Here is a 17,534-nt window from a genome sequence, read left to right as displayed (position 1 = left end):
TATTTTCACACAACGGTTTGTATATTTTTCTAATATAACACGTTCAGTTTGGGTATATACTTGCACTGTTACTAAACCACGTCCTGAACTGCACAGCTTCAGACAGCTTTCGCTCTACCGCAGAGCAGCCGCCAAATACTCAGCCACACAAGATCATTTTTAACACTTTTTTAACTCTGTGGTTCTAATCACTGACTTCATCTAGCAGGTTCATGTCTGCCTCAGGAAGCACCAGCACAGGAGCAAGACTATGCTCTCAGTACCACCTCAAGCTGGCTGTTTTGTGCTTGGAGAGAGACATAAGAAAGGCAGAATCTGGATGGGAACTTTTACTACCTTTATGTGCTACAGGCAGAGGCTACCCATTTGGGGGTGAAGCAGTAGAAATCTTTAGGGGTGGTAGGTTTGAGCAGCCTGATATGGTGTGGCTATAGCACTTTCATAGGCCTAGGGCACAGAGTCCTGTGTAGTCCTTGAGAAGGAGACACACTACAGTCCCCAAAATTAATGAGAAGTCAAGGAAATAGTTTTCACTCCCCCATCACTGGAGATTTTGCTGCTCTGAGTATAATTTCATACTCATTTAGGCAGGGGGAGTAGGATTACACAAAATATGATTAAACATTAGAAATGGAGAATAGCACTTAGGATCAATCAGATGGCATGCATTTTTAGAAACCTGAAGCGATGGACACAGGACACCATAGTGCTATGTGCTGTACGGACACAAGACAGAAGGTCCCTACCTCTCAGGACTGAGCAGTTAAGCTTAAAACTGGAGACAACAGAGCAGAACAGACAAACCAGACAGGACAACAACTCAGGCATCGTGACAGACCTGCATGGCAGTCTAAGCACTGTTGTCAGCTCTTCCCAGAAAGGATAGTTTTGAAGAATGTAATGAAGTACTTGAGAGACAGTGTAAGATGACAAGCTTACTGATGTTTCTGGAGAAAGCCTTCCTGGGAGAAAGATGGGGCAGGGCAGAAAGCATGGAGATGTCTCTCTAACTGAGCCATGGCATTAGCAGATTCAGTGCATACATTTGTTACGGCTGTGTAGCCTCTTTGAAGGACACCTCAACTAGCTTTTTGTTGGCCTAATCAGTTCAAATGATAAAAAAAAGTGGTTGGATGCAGGGAAGAGGGAGAAAAAACAAAGAATAAAAGCCGCATCTGCTGTGTAATGAGAGCCATGCCATGGACTGGTTGGAAATGTGGCAGCGTAATGCAAGTACGTGCTACTCCTCACTTCGAAGCGATCCCATTATTTTCCTCTCTGGCTGAGATCAAGGCTGGATGGGGAGAGGGAAATGGACCTTTGCAGAAATGCAGTTGTTTTGCCTGTCTTGTGACCAGGCACATATGTAGCTCTGAGTCTGAATAATCTCAGTCAACAAAGTAGGATGTGTCAGTAAATTCCCACCTGGACGTGCTTTTATTCAATCCTGTTCAAGTTCTTGCATGGCACCCATTGACTTGATGCTGAGTGGCTGTGGTAAATGAAGCATTTTGCATTTGCAACTTGGGATATGGCAGAAAATAAACAGGTTTGCTACTTAGAAAAAAATTTAACCTTGTGCAGGAAGGAAGGACATTCCAAGCAGTCCTTTCACAATATCTCCAGGCAAAGAAGGGACCTGGTTTTGTCCCTTAGCACTTCTCCCTTCAGAGCTGGAAGTCAGCCTTGACCCATGGGAGGCCCTTTTAGTCTCCAGCTGTTGATTAAGTTTGGATGGACTCTTCCCTCCCAGTTTTCTTGGGATGCCACCACATGTAGATCCTTCTTTTCCCATACACCTGAATTTCCTTCCAGTGGAAACCAGGAAGCAGGAAGGGGAAAAACCAATACATCAGAACATTATCCCCATATGGAGTTACAATGTGGCCAGGGTACATTTTGGGAACTGAAAAGTCTCTGGTTCCACAGTTTTAGACAGATGCAGAGGGTACAAGTTGCCTGATAACAGCTTTCAGAAATTAGGGATTAAACTGTGTTTCTTACTGCCCTCCTCTGTAAAACAGGAATAATACTTCACAGCAAAGCGAGAAATGCTGACAACGTCAGATCTTTTCATGATCAGACGAGTGCACCGAGAGAATAATTATTTGTCTGTAAGCATTTCATTCGCAGGTGGCTTCAAAATTATCAATGAAAGGTTGTGTTAATACAGATATTATGCACACCGAAAAGTTAAATGGCTGCTGGTACAATTAAAAGTGCAAAGGAAGCCTAAGGAAAATTGATAGGTAAATGTCTGGCTGAGATTTCTGTTAATTAAAGCATGTAATTTATTAAAACAAAACAAAACAAAACAAAACACAGTGAACTGATTCAAGACCATCTGTCCATGGTAATTATAAGTATACAGTATATATAATAGTTCCTAGTATTGCATCATTTGAGTAATAACCATAGCTGAACAAGCAATTTGAAAGAACGATAAGCCCATCAGACGTTAAGGTCTTGGTGTGAGCAAATGAGGATCCTAATCCTCAGTCAGGACTGGGCCTCTAGATGCTTTGACAATATAAAAAAATATGAATAAGGAAAGGGAGTGGAAGGTAACTGAGGACGAAACAGCAGGTTTTAACATGTTTAAAACTGTTGACTGATATGCATCCATGACTAAGAAAAATAATATATTGACTTCTCAATTACTCACATTTTGCCCTTTTTAAACAGTATTTTTTTATTTTTACTTTTCCTCCATAGACTTTTATCAGAAGCAGAACAAACAATGATCAACGTATGCACTGGAATATTTTCCTTTGGGAAAAAAAAAAGGGAAGAAAAGCATCTTTCTCCTATGACAGTGTCTGAATTTTAATGTAAAACGCATTCTGAGCTAATCCTCTCTTACACAGGCTTGTTCTCGCACTGAGAGATGACAGGCTTTTAAATCTGCCAAAGATGAGTTCAGGCCTTTCTTTCTGGCTCTGCATTGCTTCTGCAGTACTTGCTGACATCACTGCTACTTAGGGGAGCATAAGGAGTCTACCTTAGTTTAAGGGTGAGCTGTGGAAATGGGAAATGCTGACAGCTGGGCCTCAAAGGTGAAGGAGGAATGGATGTTAAAACCGTCTTTAGAAGAATAAAATGGATAAGCAAGAGTAGCAAATAATTAGTCAGACTTCAAAGGAGATTCTTTCTATACTGTAAATCTCACAAATTCACATTAGCTGTATTCATGTTAGCAATTGCAAGACACTAAGGCTATGCCTGTGCTAATAAATGAAATGTGCTCATGATCCCACGGAGGCCCACTGTGACTACCCATTTTGTTAAACTCTCTTATCTCGCAAAACAGGGTGGCTGCTTCCAAATTGCTTATTGCAAATGGTCCCTGACTGATCACCACACAGCATCAAGGAAAGGGTTGCACACCCTAGGTCAAGTGTCAGAAGATCCTTCTGACAGGATCCCTTGCCAGGGATCCATCTCCAGTTCAATATTTTGGGTGCTCAACTTCCAGTTCCAAGGAATGTTCACTGTTTACTTCACCAGTATAGGGAGGACACTGCATTTGTCTACTAACATGAATAAATGTGCTGAAGTCAACAGAATAACTCATAATAATGAAGTTACAGCGCTAGTATGTTGTACTATATATGTAAAACTACAATATAATTAGTAATTATTGCAAGAACAGTCTCTGCATACTCATATGTATTTGTTCTGTGAAGCCATGGACCGCCAAACACTTGAGAAGATCTGGTGGCTATTTATATGCATACAGTTACTGCATAGTTAAGGGTTTGACATACTGTGGCCAAGACAAAGAGAGACAGTAAAAGCCACCAGGAATGCACATAAAAACATTTAGTTTATTTCTTTGGGGAACTGAAATTTATATTCTGTTTCTGTTGGTACTTTACTATGTCCTGCTTCATAAAATTGGTAGTATGAATCATTCACTTTTGGGAAGGTAAGGCCCTCACCACGAGATACGAGATGTGTGGATTGTTGAAAGTAGATATAAGCCCACCAGAATTTTAAAGCTAGCACAGTTTTATTGTGGTTTTCTCCAATAAAGCCTTTTAATTCACCTATGGGGATAGTATATTTTATAGTTTCAGTGATGGACATACCAAACGTGCAGTGACCTGCTAAGACCTAACCAATGTGGGGTTAAGGAAAAGATGTACAAGATTATAAGTAAAATGTTCCTTGTTCAAATTCAAAGGGTAAGTTTCATGAACATTCTCTTAAAATTAAGCCCTCTATCTATAGCTATCAGCCCTCACCTCCTGGTCACGCAGGATCTGGTTCTATATTACAGGCCTGCAGCAAAGGAAGCAAAGCAAGAGAGCAGGCACGAGTGGGAGACAAAATTAGTATTTATTTTTTACTCTCCTAAGTAATCAAGTATTTCCATATGCCACACAGCAAATGAAACCTGGTTTCCAACTCATTTTCATCTGATGGTGGGATCCTTTGGTGTTGCCACCTCTGATTAAAACTTTTCATGAGGTTGGGACATATAATATTGCTCTCCTGTGTAGATTCTTTTATGCCTAACATGGCTTGGGTTGATGGTATACATTTTCTTCCGTATAAGGCTGTAGGCTTTTCCTCTGCTATATTCAACTGTCTGTTTTCATGAAATATGTAGGGACGCAGTATGTTTGAAACCACTAGTTTTAAGTGAAACTGGGCTGAAAATGGCCAGGAGTTATTTGGAAAGGGAGGACAGACAGACAGACAAGAGCACACATATGCTCAGAGCATGACTGCATCATTGTAATTTCCATAGAAGCTAAAAATAAATAAACACAAAAGTCTGATTTCACTGCACAACGTCTTCCTTAATTGTAAAAGTTCAGCTGGGCTAGAAACAGAGTTAACCACATTTTAATGCTAAACATATCCGAAGAGTCATGCGGCAAGCCTGAGGCAAGCATGTTCTCAGAAAGTAGCCTCCACACCAGGCACTGAATGCAGCCACAACAAATCATCTTCCTTTGCACAACTAGATCCTGAAATGGGGTGCAAAGACTGTGCACACTGTGGCATAAGTGTGGAAAAGCAGAAAATGCAACCACCCTCCCAAATGAAAACATGGAAGCTCTGCTGTACCACCGACGACTCAGACCTGCTTCTTTCACCCCTGCCAAGGAACTCAGGACACCTCTTCAGAAATCCCTGGCCACGTTCCTGAAACACATGCACTTCCCAAATTCATAGAATCATAGAATAGATCATAGAATGCTTTGGGTTGGAAGGGACCTTTAGAGGTCACCTAGCCCAACCCCCCTGCAGTGAGCAGGGACAGCTTTAACCAGATCAGGTTGCTCAGAGCCCCATCCAACCTGACCTTGAACGTTGCCAGGGATGGGGCCTCCACCACCTCTCTGGGCAACCTGTTCCAGTGCTTCACCACCCTCATTGTAAAAAATTTCTTTCTAATGACTATTCTAAATCTACCCTTCTTTAGTTTAAATCCATTATTCCTTGTCCTGTCACAACAGGCCTTGTTAAAAAGATTCTCCCCATCTTTCCTGTAGGCCCCCTTTAAGACCTGGAAGGTTGCAATAAGGTCTCCTCGCAGCCTTCTCTTCTCCATGCTGAACAATCCCAACTCTCTCAGCCTGGCCTCATAGGAGAGGTGCTCCAGCCCTCGGATCATTTTGGTGGCCCTCTGTCAGAAAGTGTCACAAATCCTCTTTCCAGATCTGGGCAGCATGAAGACACAGAAGTTGAGTGATTCTGCGAGGAATAATCTGGAGTCTGGGGTTCCTATGGCTCCGTTATATACTCAACAATAGCTCAGCAAAAGATGCTGTTGGTCGGAACTCAGCGTATATACAGCACAGAGGAATTTTCACTGAGGCCAATTGACTTCAATGTGAAGGGTGTCGGAAAGCTCATGTTGCTCATGCGTGGGAGGGGAAGAAAGGTTCCCATGTCTTCACCACAGCTTCTACAAAATCAGTGGGTCTCAACTGCTCTGAGTGGATCCTGTTGCGTGGGTGTCCCTGTTCATGGACAGAGTTGATTGTTTTTCTGTCTGAGGAATGTGGATGACTTTGTAGATTGTAATCACTCAGACTGGATTGTGCTGCTCCTCAGGGGCGAAAGAGCTCTCCTTTCTGCCTGACTATTGGCCAACTGAAATCACTTTTGTTTGGGGAACAGGGAAGGGCCGGAGCTGTGACCTATGAAACAGATCTGTGAATATCATGGCTTATAAATCTCACTTATAAGAGAGAGGCTGGGCCCGTTATGACAGCTGCCTGTAAAAACTATGACCTGACAGTGAACAAAATGTCAGCTCCTCTTAAAGGAATCGCTAGACTGCTGCTCGAAGACAGGAAGTTCTCAAGTAGGTATTTTGTCATTTAAGTGACATTCTTCCCTACTGAATGCAGGCTTCATCACAGCATTTCCTACTATTGTTGCCTAGCATCTGGATTACTGCAGCTCCCCTCCAGGCGGCTGGCGTTACAGATTCTCCAAAAGCTTCAAGCACGTAATTAGATTGCTCCCTTAGCAAGCAGAATTTCCCGGAGGGGAAGCACATTGCACCACTGTTCCACAACTTGCCTGAGCTGCCAGCAAGAGCCAAGAACAAAGCTGGTTCTTGAATCTACAGGGATCTGCAAATTCATTTGGCCCATAATGCGTAGCAGGAAAAGTTTGGCAGGGCTCCGACGCAGGAGTTGCATGCATTTAATAATTTGCTTTGGATAGCAAAGTCCAAGAAGAGCTGGGCTGCAATTTGGCAGGAAACTGAGCCAACCTAGCAGCTTGGTCTTGCCAACAGGCTGTGACCCTGCTCCTGCCTCCCCCTGCATGCTCCTGCTCCCAGCTGGGCCTCCTGCCCCTTCCCTGGAATCGCTCCATGTGGTGCTCATCTGACCAAGCCAGGTGACCAAGAAAGCTGACTCAGCTCCTAAGCCCAGTAGACCACTCACTTTTTTGCTGGCTTTGTTTTCTGATGCAGTTAGCAAACAAACCGACCCACTCTCAAACTAAGTGCAAGGTGAATGCTGGAGTTGGTGCAAGGCAAGCATTAATGGCAAGTGCCTGCGGGGGAGGAATTGCAGGAGAGAAAAAGACGAGCAGCCCCCTTTCAGCAGAAGCAAGCTGTTAAATTGCATTCAGCATCACATGAAACCCCACCCTTGGGCCTTGCTCATTGCCAAGTCTTTTTTTTTTTTTTTTTGAATCACAAAACCCTACAGTGGGTGATATCTAACCTATTTTGGGACTCAGTATGCAGTTCAAACAGATTTATTTTACAGGAGGTATGGATGATGGCAACCCACTGGGCATATAACAGCCTAAACCATACCTTGGAGTATGATTCCAGCACAGCATAAGCTGCTCTAAATTTGGGCTACTGCTGCCTGATTCCCCTCCTTCCTCACTCACACATTTCTTCCTTTCCCGCACGTTTTGGCCTCGTGCCTTGCATGGCATTGGTGCCAGTGAAACCAGAAGATGAACCAAGCTCAGGGAGCTGATCTAGCTAGACTCTAACCTGTCAGAAAGTGGTTTGTTTCCTCAGGAATCTGTTTCCTGAATCGGACTACTGCACAAGTCCATCTCATGCAAAGGAAGGGGTACAAACGTTTAGCTGTTGGCATAAACAAAGGAGAGAAAGCTACTTTGCCTTTTTAACAACCTTTTAGTTTTTTAATATGCATGGTAGGTATGTTTTCATGCTCAGGCACTAGGAAAAAAAGAGGAAGATTCACAAGGGACCCAGGCTGAGTATTTTATCTCTAGGCAGGTACTCAAGGACTGTGATTCATGAGCTTGATTTAGGCATCTCTCTCCCCTTCTAGGAACAGAGGGAGTTAGGCAGCGGTGCATCCTTTTCCTAGCAACAAAACCTCTGAATAAGGGAGAGCAGCATCTGTTGAAACTAGCTAGTGGGAAATGAGAAGGCAGAGGAGAGCTGAGATTCTTCCTCACCTCAGATTTAGACTTCTGCGTGTGTGAGACTGGAACATATTTTGAGCCCTCCTTCCTTCCATTCACTTCTAGATTTAGGTAACTGGCTTTTGCCCTGGGGAACACATGTGTCTTGCTGAAAAATGGCCTCCAAGGAGAAATACGTAATGGTTTGAATATCCACCCAAAGAAAAAAAGAGATCGGGGTTCTCCTCAGAGGGACGGTGTTCAAACCTGCAGCTCCCTTCTTCTCAAAGGGGAGCTTCTTATGCCAGAGCTAGGAGGCTAAGCTGCATGAGCCTTCCCTCCCACAGTAGAGACCACTGGACAAAAAAGCACCGAAGAATCACAAAGACAGCAAAAGCACAAGCAATAATAGAAAGCCTAACTCTGTACCTTAATTACAGAGGAGCTCCCCTGAGAGATGAAGGTCTTGGGCGCCAGTCCTTGATTCCAGCAGAGATTACATTTTTTAAGTGACTCCTTAAAGCATAACACATAAGCAAATCCAGGGACAGGGCTATAGGGAAGGTATTAATTCTCCTTACTCACTAATTCCTTTGATTTTTCAAAACACAAGACATTTGTACAGTTGCTAATAACATGCTGTAAATGCACAACAGCTCCAAGCAGGAGAGAGAATGAATGCTTTGTTATTCTAGGAAAATAGATGTGTATTTTTACTGTAGTCATAACAAAGGAGGCTTCAAGCATTCCTCTACATGCCAGTTGGGTTGTTTTTCTCATCACAGATATTCATCTCCCTGCAGTCTGTAATGTCTTTCTGTGTTCATATGTGATGCATTCTGACAGTTTTTTTACAGTTAAAATTTGATATTTCAAGAAATCCATTCACGGTCTGGCTTTGAATATAGCACGTGAAGTTACTTTAGCTTCCGCATCACTTTCCATTTTATTTTCAGCAAACTTTGGTTAGCATATTCCCGTAAATGTGTGAAACTTCAAATTGGAAAGGACTTGTTTCAATTCTCCTTCTGTTAATAGAAGTTAGTCATCTCTCCAAAAGATAGAGGCAATGGGATTTGACTGATGGTTAGATTCCCTTCCTACATACTGTTACTTCTGGAAAATCTGTGCATGTCAGGTGTTTGGAAGTGAACGCATGATGTTATTCCACCAGGAGGTAGGATTGCCAGAGGTCAGTCTGAAACTAGGGACGTTGCGTTGCGTGGCTTCTCCAGCTAACCTACCTCTGATGTTCAGATGTTGAAACAAACCACAGCATTTTGTTTTGATGAAAACAAGCCTTGAGGTAATGGGGCACATGGGATTAACAGCAAATACTTGTATGAGGACTGCAGCAAACAGACACTAAAATCATGTAAAAAAGCAAAACTAAAGTCTCTCTGCAGAAGTTTTAAGGTTTAGAGATTTTTAAGTTTTAAGGGCACAATTTAAGTCTGAAACCTTTTTCTAACTGCTTATGTCAGAACAGAATTTCTGTATTATTTCCTTGCATAATAATCTTAAAAACCTGTACTGAGTCCTCCTCTTGTTTATAAAACTCTGTAGCATTAGGCTATTATTTATAAAAGCACTATTCCCTCCTTCAAATTCTGCATTTCTTGTTTTCTTGGCACCTGTGTTCAGGCCAGGAAGAGGAGCTGGGTGAGAAGGGGGTGACGGACTTAGGATTTTATCTCTGCAGAGTCTGGCACGGTCCTCTCTTGTGAGGCCACACCTTGGTAGCTGGATTGTGTGTTTTCGTGAGAGAGAGGCAACTGTTTGTCTAGGAAGATGACAGAACCAAAGGCACACGTGAATTCACAAGACGGGAGTTTTATGTGGGTCCCTAATAAGCAAGGGACACCTCTGCAAGGCATCTGATAGCCTGAGAGAAGTAGAAATCCCATAGGGATACAATAGCCTTTTCACAGAGACAAAAGCAAGCTTGTTTATGAAATACCTATGTTTCATGAAAAATAAATTTTAAAAACTGTATTTCAAGACAGGTGGTGTGAGTTAACAGAAAGAGAAGGCCTTAAGTCCCTAAAACAACACAGGGCATGTGGCCACATGCAGAACGCAGGTCTGGAATACCCGACAGTACGTTCCTTGCTTGGGGGTCTGGAGGAATGTGTCATGGTTGTCTTTTGGCCCCAGTTTATTTCCCATGAAATGAAGGTATGAAGAAGCGGGTGAGGTAAAAGGGTAGGTTGATGCATACCCAAGGCTCACCCTGACATACCAGAGACATGTGTCTGGACTTGGGACTACCGTGGAGGCACTCCTGGGTTCTGGAGTTTAGACATACCCGATGAGATTCTTTGATTTTGTTTGCAGCCGCACGTAACAGAAAGGTATCGTCAGCACTGGCAGGGAGAGTACAGTATAGTGCCATCTCCAGCACTAACATCTAATCTCTACTGGTCGTGTAGGGAGTTTGGGCTGTTGGGTGAGTGTGGAAGGATACTCTCCTGTGACAGCGGAGTGGTCATATCAGAAGCAACCCAGTTAGTCCATACAACTGCCCACAATTCTATAAGCATCCTGCCTGCATCCATGCTGGATGCAATTGCACACTTGTAGAAATGCTCCAGGAACAGTAGAACTATATTTTACAGGACAAAATGTCATGGCTTGGAAGGCAGAGTATATAGAAGCACTTGCCAGAATTATCAGCATCTAGAATAAATGCACTTGTGCAGCCCTAGCACAAATGTGTCCCCGAGTACTCTCTCCTGCAAGACTGGAATCTGCCAGGTATACTCAGGCCGCAATCTACCAAACAGCTTAAATATGTGCTTAATTGCAAGCAACAAGTCCAAAGCTTAAAGCTAAACACAGGGAGAGGCATGCTATTGAACTGAGGGCAAAAAAGCTCAGCACTTCACAAGGTCAACCCTTGGCAAAATTGAGTCTTAGTTTCTTGAAGTACCATAATTGTTCATGTGTCTTTGAGGGTTGAATTTGGAAATGAGGGTGACTTATTTCAAGGTGTATGACTCAGGCCCTGAGTAACCAGAACAAAATCAGAGACAAGGGAGAATTAGAAGCACAAGGGATACTGTGGGGGAAGAAGCAGATGACTGAGTAAGAGGGTTCCCTGGGGTGAACTCCTTGCCGCTCTACCTGCAAACGCCTGTAACTCACTGCTACCTTTTCGTTGCCAACTTTATTACCAGATAATCTAAGTGTGATTTATGAAGCACCTGGGGACAAGAATTACGTGCAATCCCAGCCTGGCCACCTTCCCTCCTATTGTAATGACTGTATTGCCTACTGGGGTGGGGGCAGGACAGGTGAGGGATTATGAAAGGAATTTGGTGAGGTTAAGAGAAACAAGGACATGTAAATTATCCTCCTGTCACGACGCATTTCAGGGTCTGTAAAAACCTGACAGCTTGTGCTGGTTGCTTTTCATATTCTGTACTCCACAGTGCATTTTGCATATATGCTTTATGTGCCCAAGTTCATGCCTACAAAGCGGCTCTTAACGAAGCATTTCCCAGTGCTAGCGTTGCCATATATATAACACATGAAATTCTGACAAGCAGCTTGGATCTAAGGAAGATTCCGTGTCCTTACAAGGCACAAGAGAGAATTCCTGGCACAAGAAGCTTAGATTAAACAGGCAAAACACCCAGGATCGTTTCAAAATGCCCTGGATATCAGCGGTACATTTATTTTAATTATGTATGAACTCTTGGCAGATTATTTTCATTGACTGCCACCTATCTAGCACAAGGTGGCATGGTAAGACTGCATGGCTTTTTAATGACCTCACGTCAATACTATGTTGCAGTTTGAGCTAAAAAGGAGACATGACACGAGCAAACATGAACTGCAGTTAGGATTTGTCTACTGGAGGAGGTTTGGTGTGAATCTGAGATGCGGTCCCTGATCCTGCATTGACAATGCTGCTGAATGGCTTCACCCATTTTGGAAGCAGATGAGGTGACTCTCTAAAGGCCTCTCTGGGCCACCTGAAAGCATCCACGTTAAGTCACTAATGCAGAATGACTGTTCAATGTGCTTTCAGTATCTATGTTTGTGGATAATCAAAACTACAGAAATAACTCCTCACCTGGCCCTACCACTAAGCCTTGAACAACTCATCTACAGACATAATAAATCTGCCAGGACTTAAAGGAAGAGGGGGGTTCCTTTCTGCGTGGTATGCTGATGTCCAAATCAATGGCACAGTCCTAAGTAGAGGTCCATGCATGTAATTGTACGGCCTGCTTCACACCGGACAGGCTGCTACTGATTGTAATAGTCTTTCCCAGGCTTAATAGCGATGAACTCTCCCCTCATTTCACATGGAACCAGCATTATTACTAGTTTGTTAGATTTCAGAATCTCCCATGGGATCCTACTTGGCTGCTGAGTACAAGTCATTCTGTAATTGCTTTTGGAATAGTTTATCATACTGTTTTCTTAGCTGCCAATAAAAGCTTGCCTCAGTTTGAGGCAAGCTTTTATTTTTCTTCTTGAGTCCCAAGACTCATCTTGCACAAGGAGTATTACCTCTACCCATCTCCAACTGCTGGGAGAGAAAACACTTTTTAAATTTTTGCTCTTGTAGGTTTCTCAGTAAATCTTCCTTTTTATCTTCACCCTAGAACTCGGTCCTCAGAGCTAATTTAAGCCAGCTACCTCTATTTCTGGCTGGTGTTCTGCTCTTTCTGAATCTCATGGGCAGAAGCTGATGTCAGTTGCAGGTATTTGAAAACCTGTGTTAATGTGAAGCAGGTGAAAATCCAAGTAGCACCTTAGAGATCTGAAGATGAACTCACCCAGTTAAAAGACAGGTCACCTAGTCTACACGGGAAGAGATGACAGCTTTATCTTTAGCAGGCAATGGGGCACAATAAAAGGATGAGGGGGGTGTGGGAAGAGATTCATCCCAAGTAAATTACAACTCCTATCAGCCTAGATGGAATTCAGCATGTGGGAGAGCAGGGACTGCTGCTGTCATTGCTGCCCTTGGATTTTTTTGTGAGGGGAAGTAAACAACTCTAAATTTCAGCCTGGCTTCTATAGACGCTTGTGTGGGTGTCCCAGTAGTGTTTGGTAAACAGGTTACAGAAGGAGACGCAAGGAAAATAAGATTTTTTTTCCAAATAAACAAGTTTAACTTAATGAAGACTCAAAGTGAGTATGTGTTGGGGGATTACCCCAGGAGTCTCATTATCCCTAATTGGATGTTTTATTTCATGAAGTAGTCAGCGTTAACTTTTAGCTTGGTGAGGGAAAAGATCTCATATTTAATTGCCCCCAAATTTTCCTTTATTCCTGGGAACACTTGGCAGGATTGTGAATATCTCTAGTGGCCAAGCTGTCAAACAAGCTTTCCCTTTTCAAAGGACATTCTTTTTTTTTTTTTTTTTCTTTTTTTTTCCCCTCCCCTCACTATCCAGGGCCAGCTCTGATTCTCTCTCCTACTCAACACCTCCTAGTTCACAGGCAGCACCAGTCCCAACAAGCCCTCCAGCAGACTGAAAGCCACGACTGCTTTCTGCCTGGGTGACTTCTTGTCTTGAGGGCTCTGTGCCCAAATTTACACCGGCAGAAATCACTGTAACTCAGGTTTAATATAGCTCAAAGCAGAGCTAATTTTGTGCTGGAACAGTCTGGAATGGTGTACCAAACTCTGGTTTTGGCCATATGTACTAGTGCTTCACACTCCTTCCACAAAAAAATAAGCTTTGGCTCATAGTATTATCTATTTTTACCTCATCTTTAACCTATTCTAGAATTACACCAGCTAAGCAAAACCACTTCTTTTATTCCTTTCTCATCTCATTGGTCTAAAATCGTTATCCAACATAAGTGAGCAGGGAAATAAAGATTTCTTTTTAAGTAGCAATAAGAAATGGATGATTTATCAGAGGCATTTAAAAATATTAATGGTGTAAAGACAGCTTGACAAATAAAGGATGAGTATTCTCATTTCCACAGGCCAAAGTACAGCTGTGGCATCCTTCCAAGCAGTGCTCAAGATGTTTGATTTCTATTTTCGTTGATATTTGACAGAAAGGATTTTATTTTTACATTATCTAGGGGAAGTGGAAATGAGTATTTGTTCTGTCTTTTTTCCTACTTGCTCTCCTTGCTTATCCTCCCGCCTTTTTATTTGTACTGTTTGCAATGTTTTATTACACATGGTCAGACACCCGAGAGCCTTCAGGAGTCACATATCTTCAGTAGTCAGTACCTTTGGTTATTGTTTTAAGGTGTGGCATACCCAACACTTACCAACTGAACACTTGATGTTTAGTGTCTGGAATGTATAAATAAGACGACCACTGAAAAGCACTGTAGCCTGGAAAAGATAGAGACTGAAACTGAAACACATATCTGCTTTGGGCTTCTTAGATGAGGTTCTCTACAGCTCAACTTCCAAATTCCAAAGTGATCCTCTAGTTCATGAAAAGTAAGGTGGTAAGACCAGGAGTTAAGAAATCACAATAGTATGTTGGAAGGAAATGCTTTGCACCGGAGGAATCCTAGGGCTGAATTTCACTTAACTAGGAATACGAGTAGCATCCCTCGTTCCCTCCCCTGGCCACATATTCCCCTGTGTCTAGTGACCTAGCTAGTGTCTAGTGGATAGCCCTGAAGTCAACTGCTTCAATGAGCTCATCTGACAGAAAACAAACCCACCAGAAAAGTGATGGTTTTCCATTGAACTTGTTTGCTCACCTGATTAATTCTGCAGTCTCACAGTCACTGGACCTCACGTAAGGGGGAGTGAGACGGACTACATGGCTGGAGAGAGGTGGAGAAGACTGAACTTTCCAGCATTAGCCCACAGTCATGCCAAATTAGTTGTAACGTAAAACTGAAGGCATGGTTCCATAAGATGAGGTTAGGTTTCACTCACCAATCCAGAAGGAAATGAACACCCCCTCCCAAATTAAATATTCCTCAGTCTTGTTACTGAGTTGAAGCGGCTCATGGAAACATATGGCAAACGCCAAGGAGGAGCTAAGGGAAGGTGGAAATCTGCGGTTGGGAAGCGAGGAGTCAGCAACATCTCAGCTTCTCAGCGTTGGTGAACTATTAGATCTGCTCAGCTGCTCATGGATCTGTCTACAGGAATCAGTTTGCTCTGCAGATCATCACTTAAAGGCCCATTCTGGAAGAGACAAGACTCAACTGAACAGGATAAAATAAGCTATTTTTGCTTGTGCTAACAGGTTCTTAATAATACATTCCATATGCCATTGAAAAGACAATCTGAAACGTGAGAGCTCTGAAATGTCTGGTAGTCTCACTGTGGACGGAAAGATATGTTCATGGCCACATAACCTAAAATGTTCTCAGACGACTGAAAAAAATGGGGAACAATGCCTAGTTATTCAGGAAGGACATGAGCTTTAAAGAAGCAGATCTGGCTCAAAACCAACACAACTGTGAAAAAAGTTTACTCAGGGGAAAGAAGGCCAAAAGCACCAAAGAACTTCGGAAACAGAGGAACCAACACTGGGGAAACAGAGGCTCTGTTGTTTTGTACGGGCAAGTATTTCAGAAGTCTATTCAGCAAATTATCCACTCAGTCTTAAAGCAGTGGGCCCACGGGGCAAGTTTGGGGCTCGAGCCCATTTCACCCAGCCTTTCCCTTTGTCCTGAAGGAGACGACGCCTCTGACATAGTCTGAATGACTTTCTGTGTCTTGGCACAGGCAGGCATTCCCTGATGCCTCTGGTCTCACCCTGTCCTCCCATGCAGAGGCAGGAGCACAAATCAGTCTCTGCCTGTGACCCCGCGCTTCCCAGCCACTGCTGCATCCCCAGGGCAAGGAGAGGGTTAGGGCTGGGCAGTAGGAAGCAGACAGATGTCCACGTTGCCTGGAAGAGGGGCAGCAGTTTCAGAATTGGGGAGAGAAGGGTGGCTGCTCCAGTGAAAGATGGGTGGTATTGGCCTGGTTGGGTGGGAGTAGTACTGCTGTCGAAAGGAAGAGCGGGAAGAGGCTCCTGGACACAAGAAGAGGGAAAGATCAGCCTACAGGAACCTCCTTCAACCAATACTCACTCCTTGGCCTTGGCCCTTCAAGCTTGGGTGTCCTCTTAACACCCCAAGCTTTTAGCTCTAGTGAAACTAGTATTATGGCCCTGAAATATATCAAAGTACTTCAAGTCTAAATAATTCAGATGTCAAAATAAATATGAGGAAGAAAATGATTTAGCGGAAGGATTGCTTTGTTTTCAAAGTTGCTATTTCCTTCTGTTTATGCACCCATCAGACACTCTAACAAATCAGTGAACTGGATGCACAAGTAGACAGCATCACTGATTCCATCTTTCCCTGAACAAAATGAGGGAAACACGGGTGAAAAGAAAGCAAGCAAAAGTTATTTAAAGGGCAGAACTATTTGATGAGATCTTATCTGCTATGTAAAGAGAATTCCCAAACTGTCTACAATCAGAACGTTGAGGGTTGTTGTATATTGTAAACTAATTTTAAGTAACTCCTGTTGGCACAGTTATCTTCTTCTGCGCCAAATCTCATTGCTTTATCACAAATCTCGTAATGCTGAATCGCTTATTTAAACCACAATTCAAAGACTCACTGACTAATGAGTTTCTTGCCTCCCCCCCGCCGCAAGAAGTGTAAATTTCTCAGGGACATACTTATTGTGGAAGGTAAAAAGATAATCAGAGTAAACACCAGAAGAGTCAGGGATGTTATAATTTGTCTAGTGCATTCTCTAATCGTGAGAGAAGAGAATCGCTGTTTGCTGGCAGGTTTTGCAGATGCCTGCTGACAGCAGAAGGATGTGGGCCCTGGGGACTTCTGTGGAAGTGCTTTCTCCGGTTATAAACCCTGGCCCCAGATTAGCTTTCACTCCGTGCTACCTCATCTGCCCTCCGCCCCGGCTTCTCTCTCAGTCTCTTCACATTACTGAAAGTTCCATGAATATAAAAAATTCCACTGCCTTCACTGTGACCCCACCCAGAGCCAGAGACCTGTTTACAGCACCAGCCCACATACAGCAACATTTAAAACCAAACCAAACCAAACCAAGAGTATTTTTTAATTCCAGCTCGACTGCTGGCAGGGTCGGGGGCAGGATTTGCATCTGTTACCTGCCCCCATCACCGTGTGCAGACCTCTGTAATGGATGCAAAGCTGCCTTTAGCCTCTGCGGATAGCTGGGTCTGCACAGGCAGCATTGGCAGGTCAGGCAGGTCACCGCTAGGCCCCGGCACTTTTGGGACAGGCGGCCTGCACAAAAGGAGCTCTTGGCTCCGTCTGATTTAAAGCTCGGGTTTTTGTTAGATTTTCAGGACCGGCTGCTTAACCTTCTTCCGCCATTAGTAAAGCAACACGTCTTCCTCCATCCGATAAAAAGCACCTAAAGGGTTTTTGGACATCAGGACCCTCAGGCATCGAGTTAAAAAAGTTAGGAGGTAATTCAGTCGCAAGCCCTTTCTCTGCAGTTTGTTGTCTGCGTCTTTAGCGTACATCTGAATCTCATTTGGAGGCGCTTCGTGGAAACCCGGCGGCTGGAAATGCACTGGGAAGAGCAACAAGCGCAGATCCTCCTGTAACGACGCGGTTCCAGGAGAGGGAGTTTACGAAGGCGCATCTGGCCTCGCCGGGAGCAGACGCGACCTCCTTTCCCCTCACACCCACAGCTGCCCGCGACGAGCACCGCTCCT

Source organism: Pelecanus crispus, chromosome 1 (assembly GCF_030463565.1).
Source record: "Pelecanus crispus isolate bPelCri1 chromosome 1, bPelCri1.pri, whole genome shotgun sequence".
Taxonomy (NCBI): domain Eukaryota; kingdom Metazoa; phylum Chordata; class Aves; order Pelecaniformes; family Pelecanidae; genus Pelecanus; species Pelecanus crispus.
Note: the sequence above shows the minus strand (reverse complement) of the source record.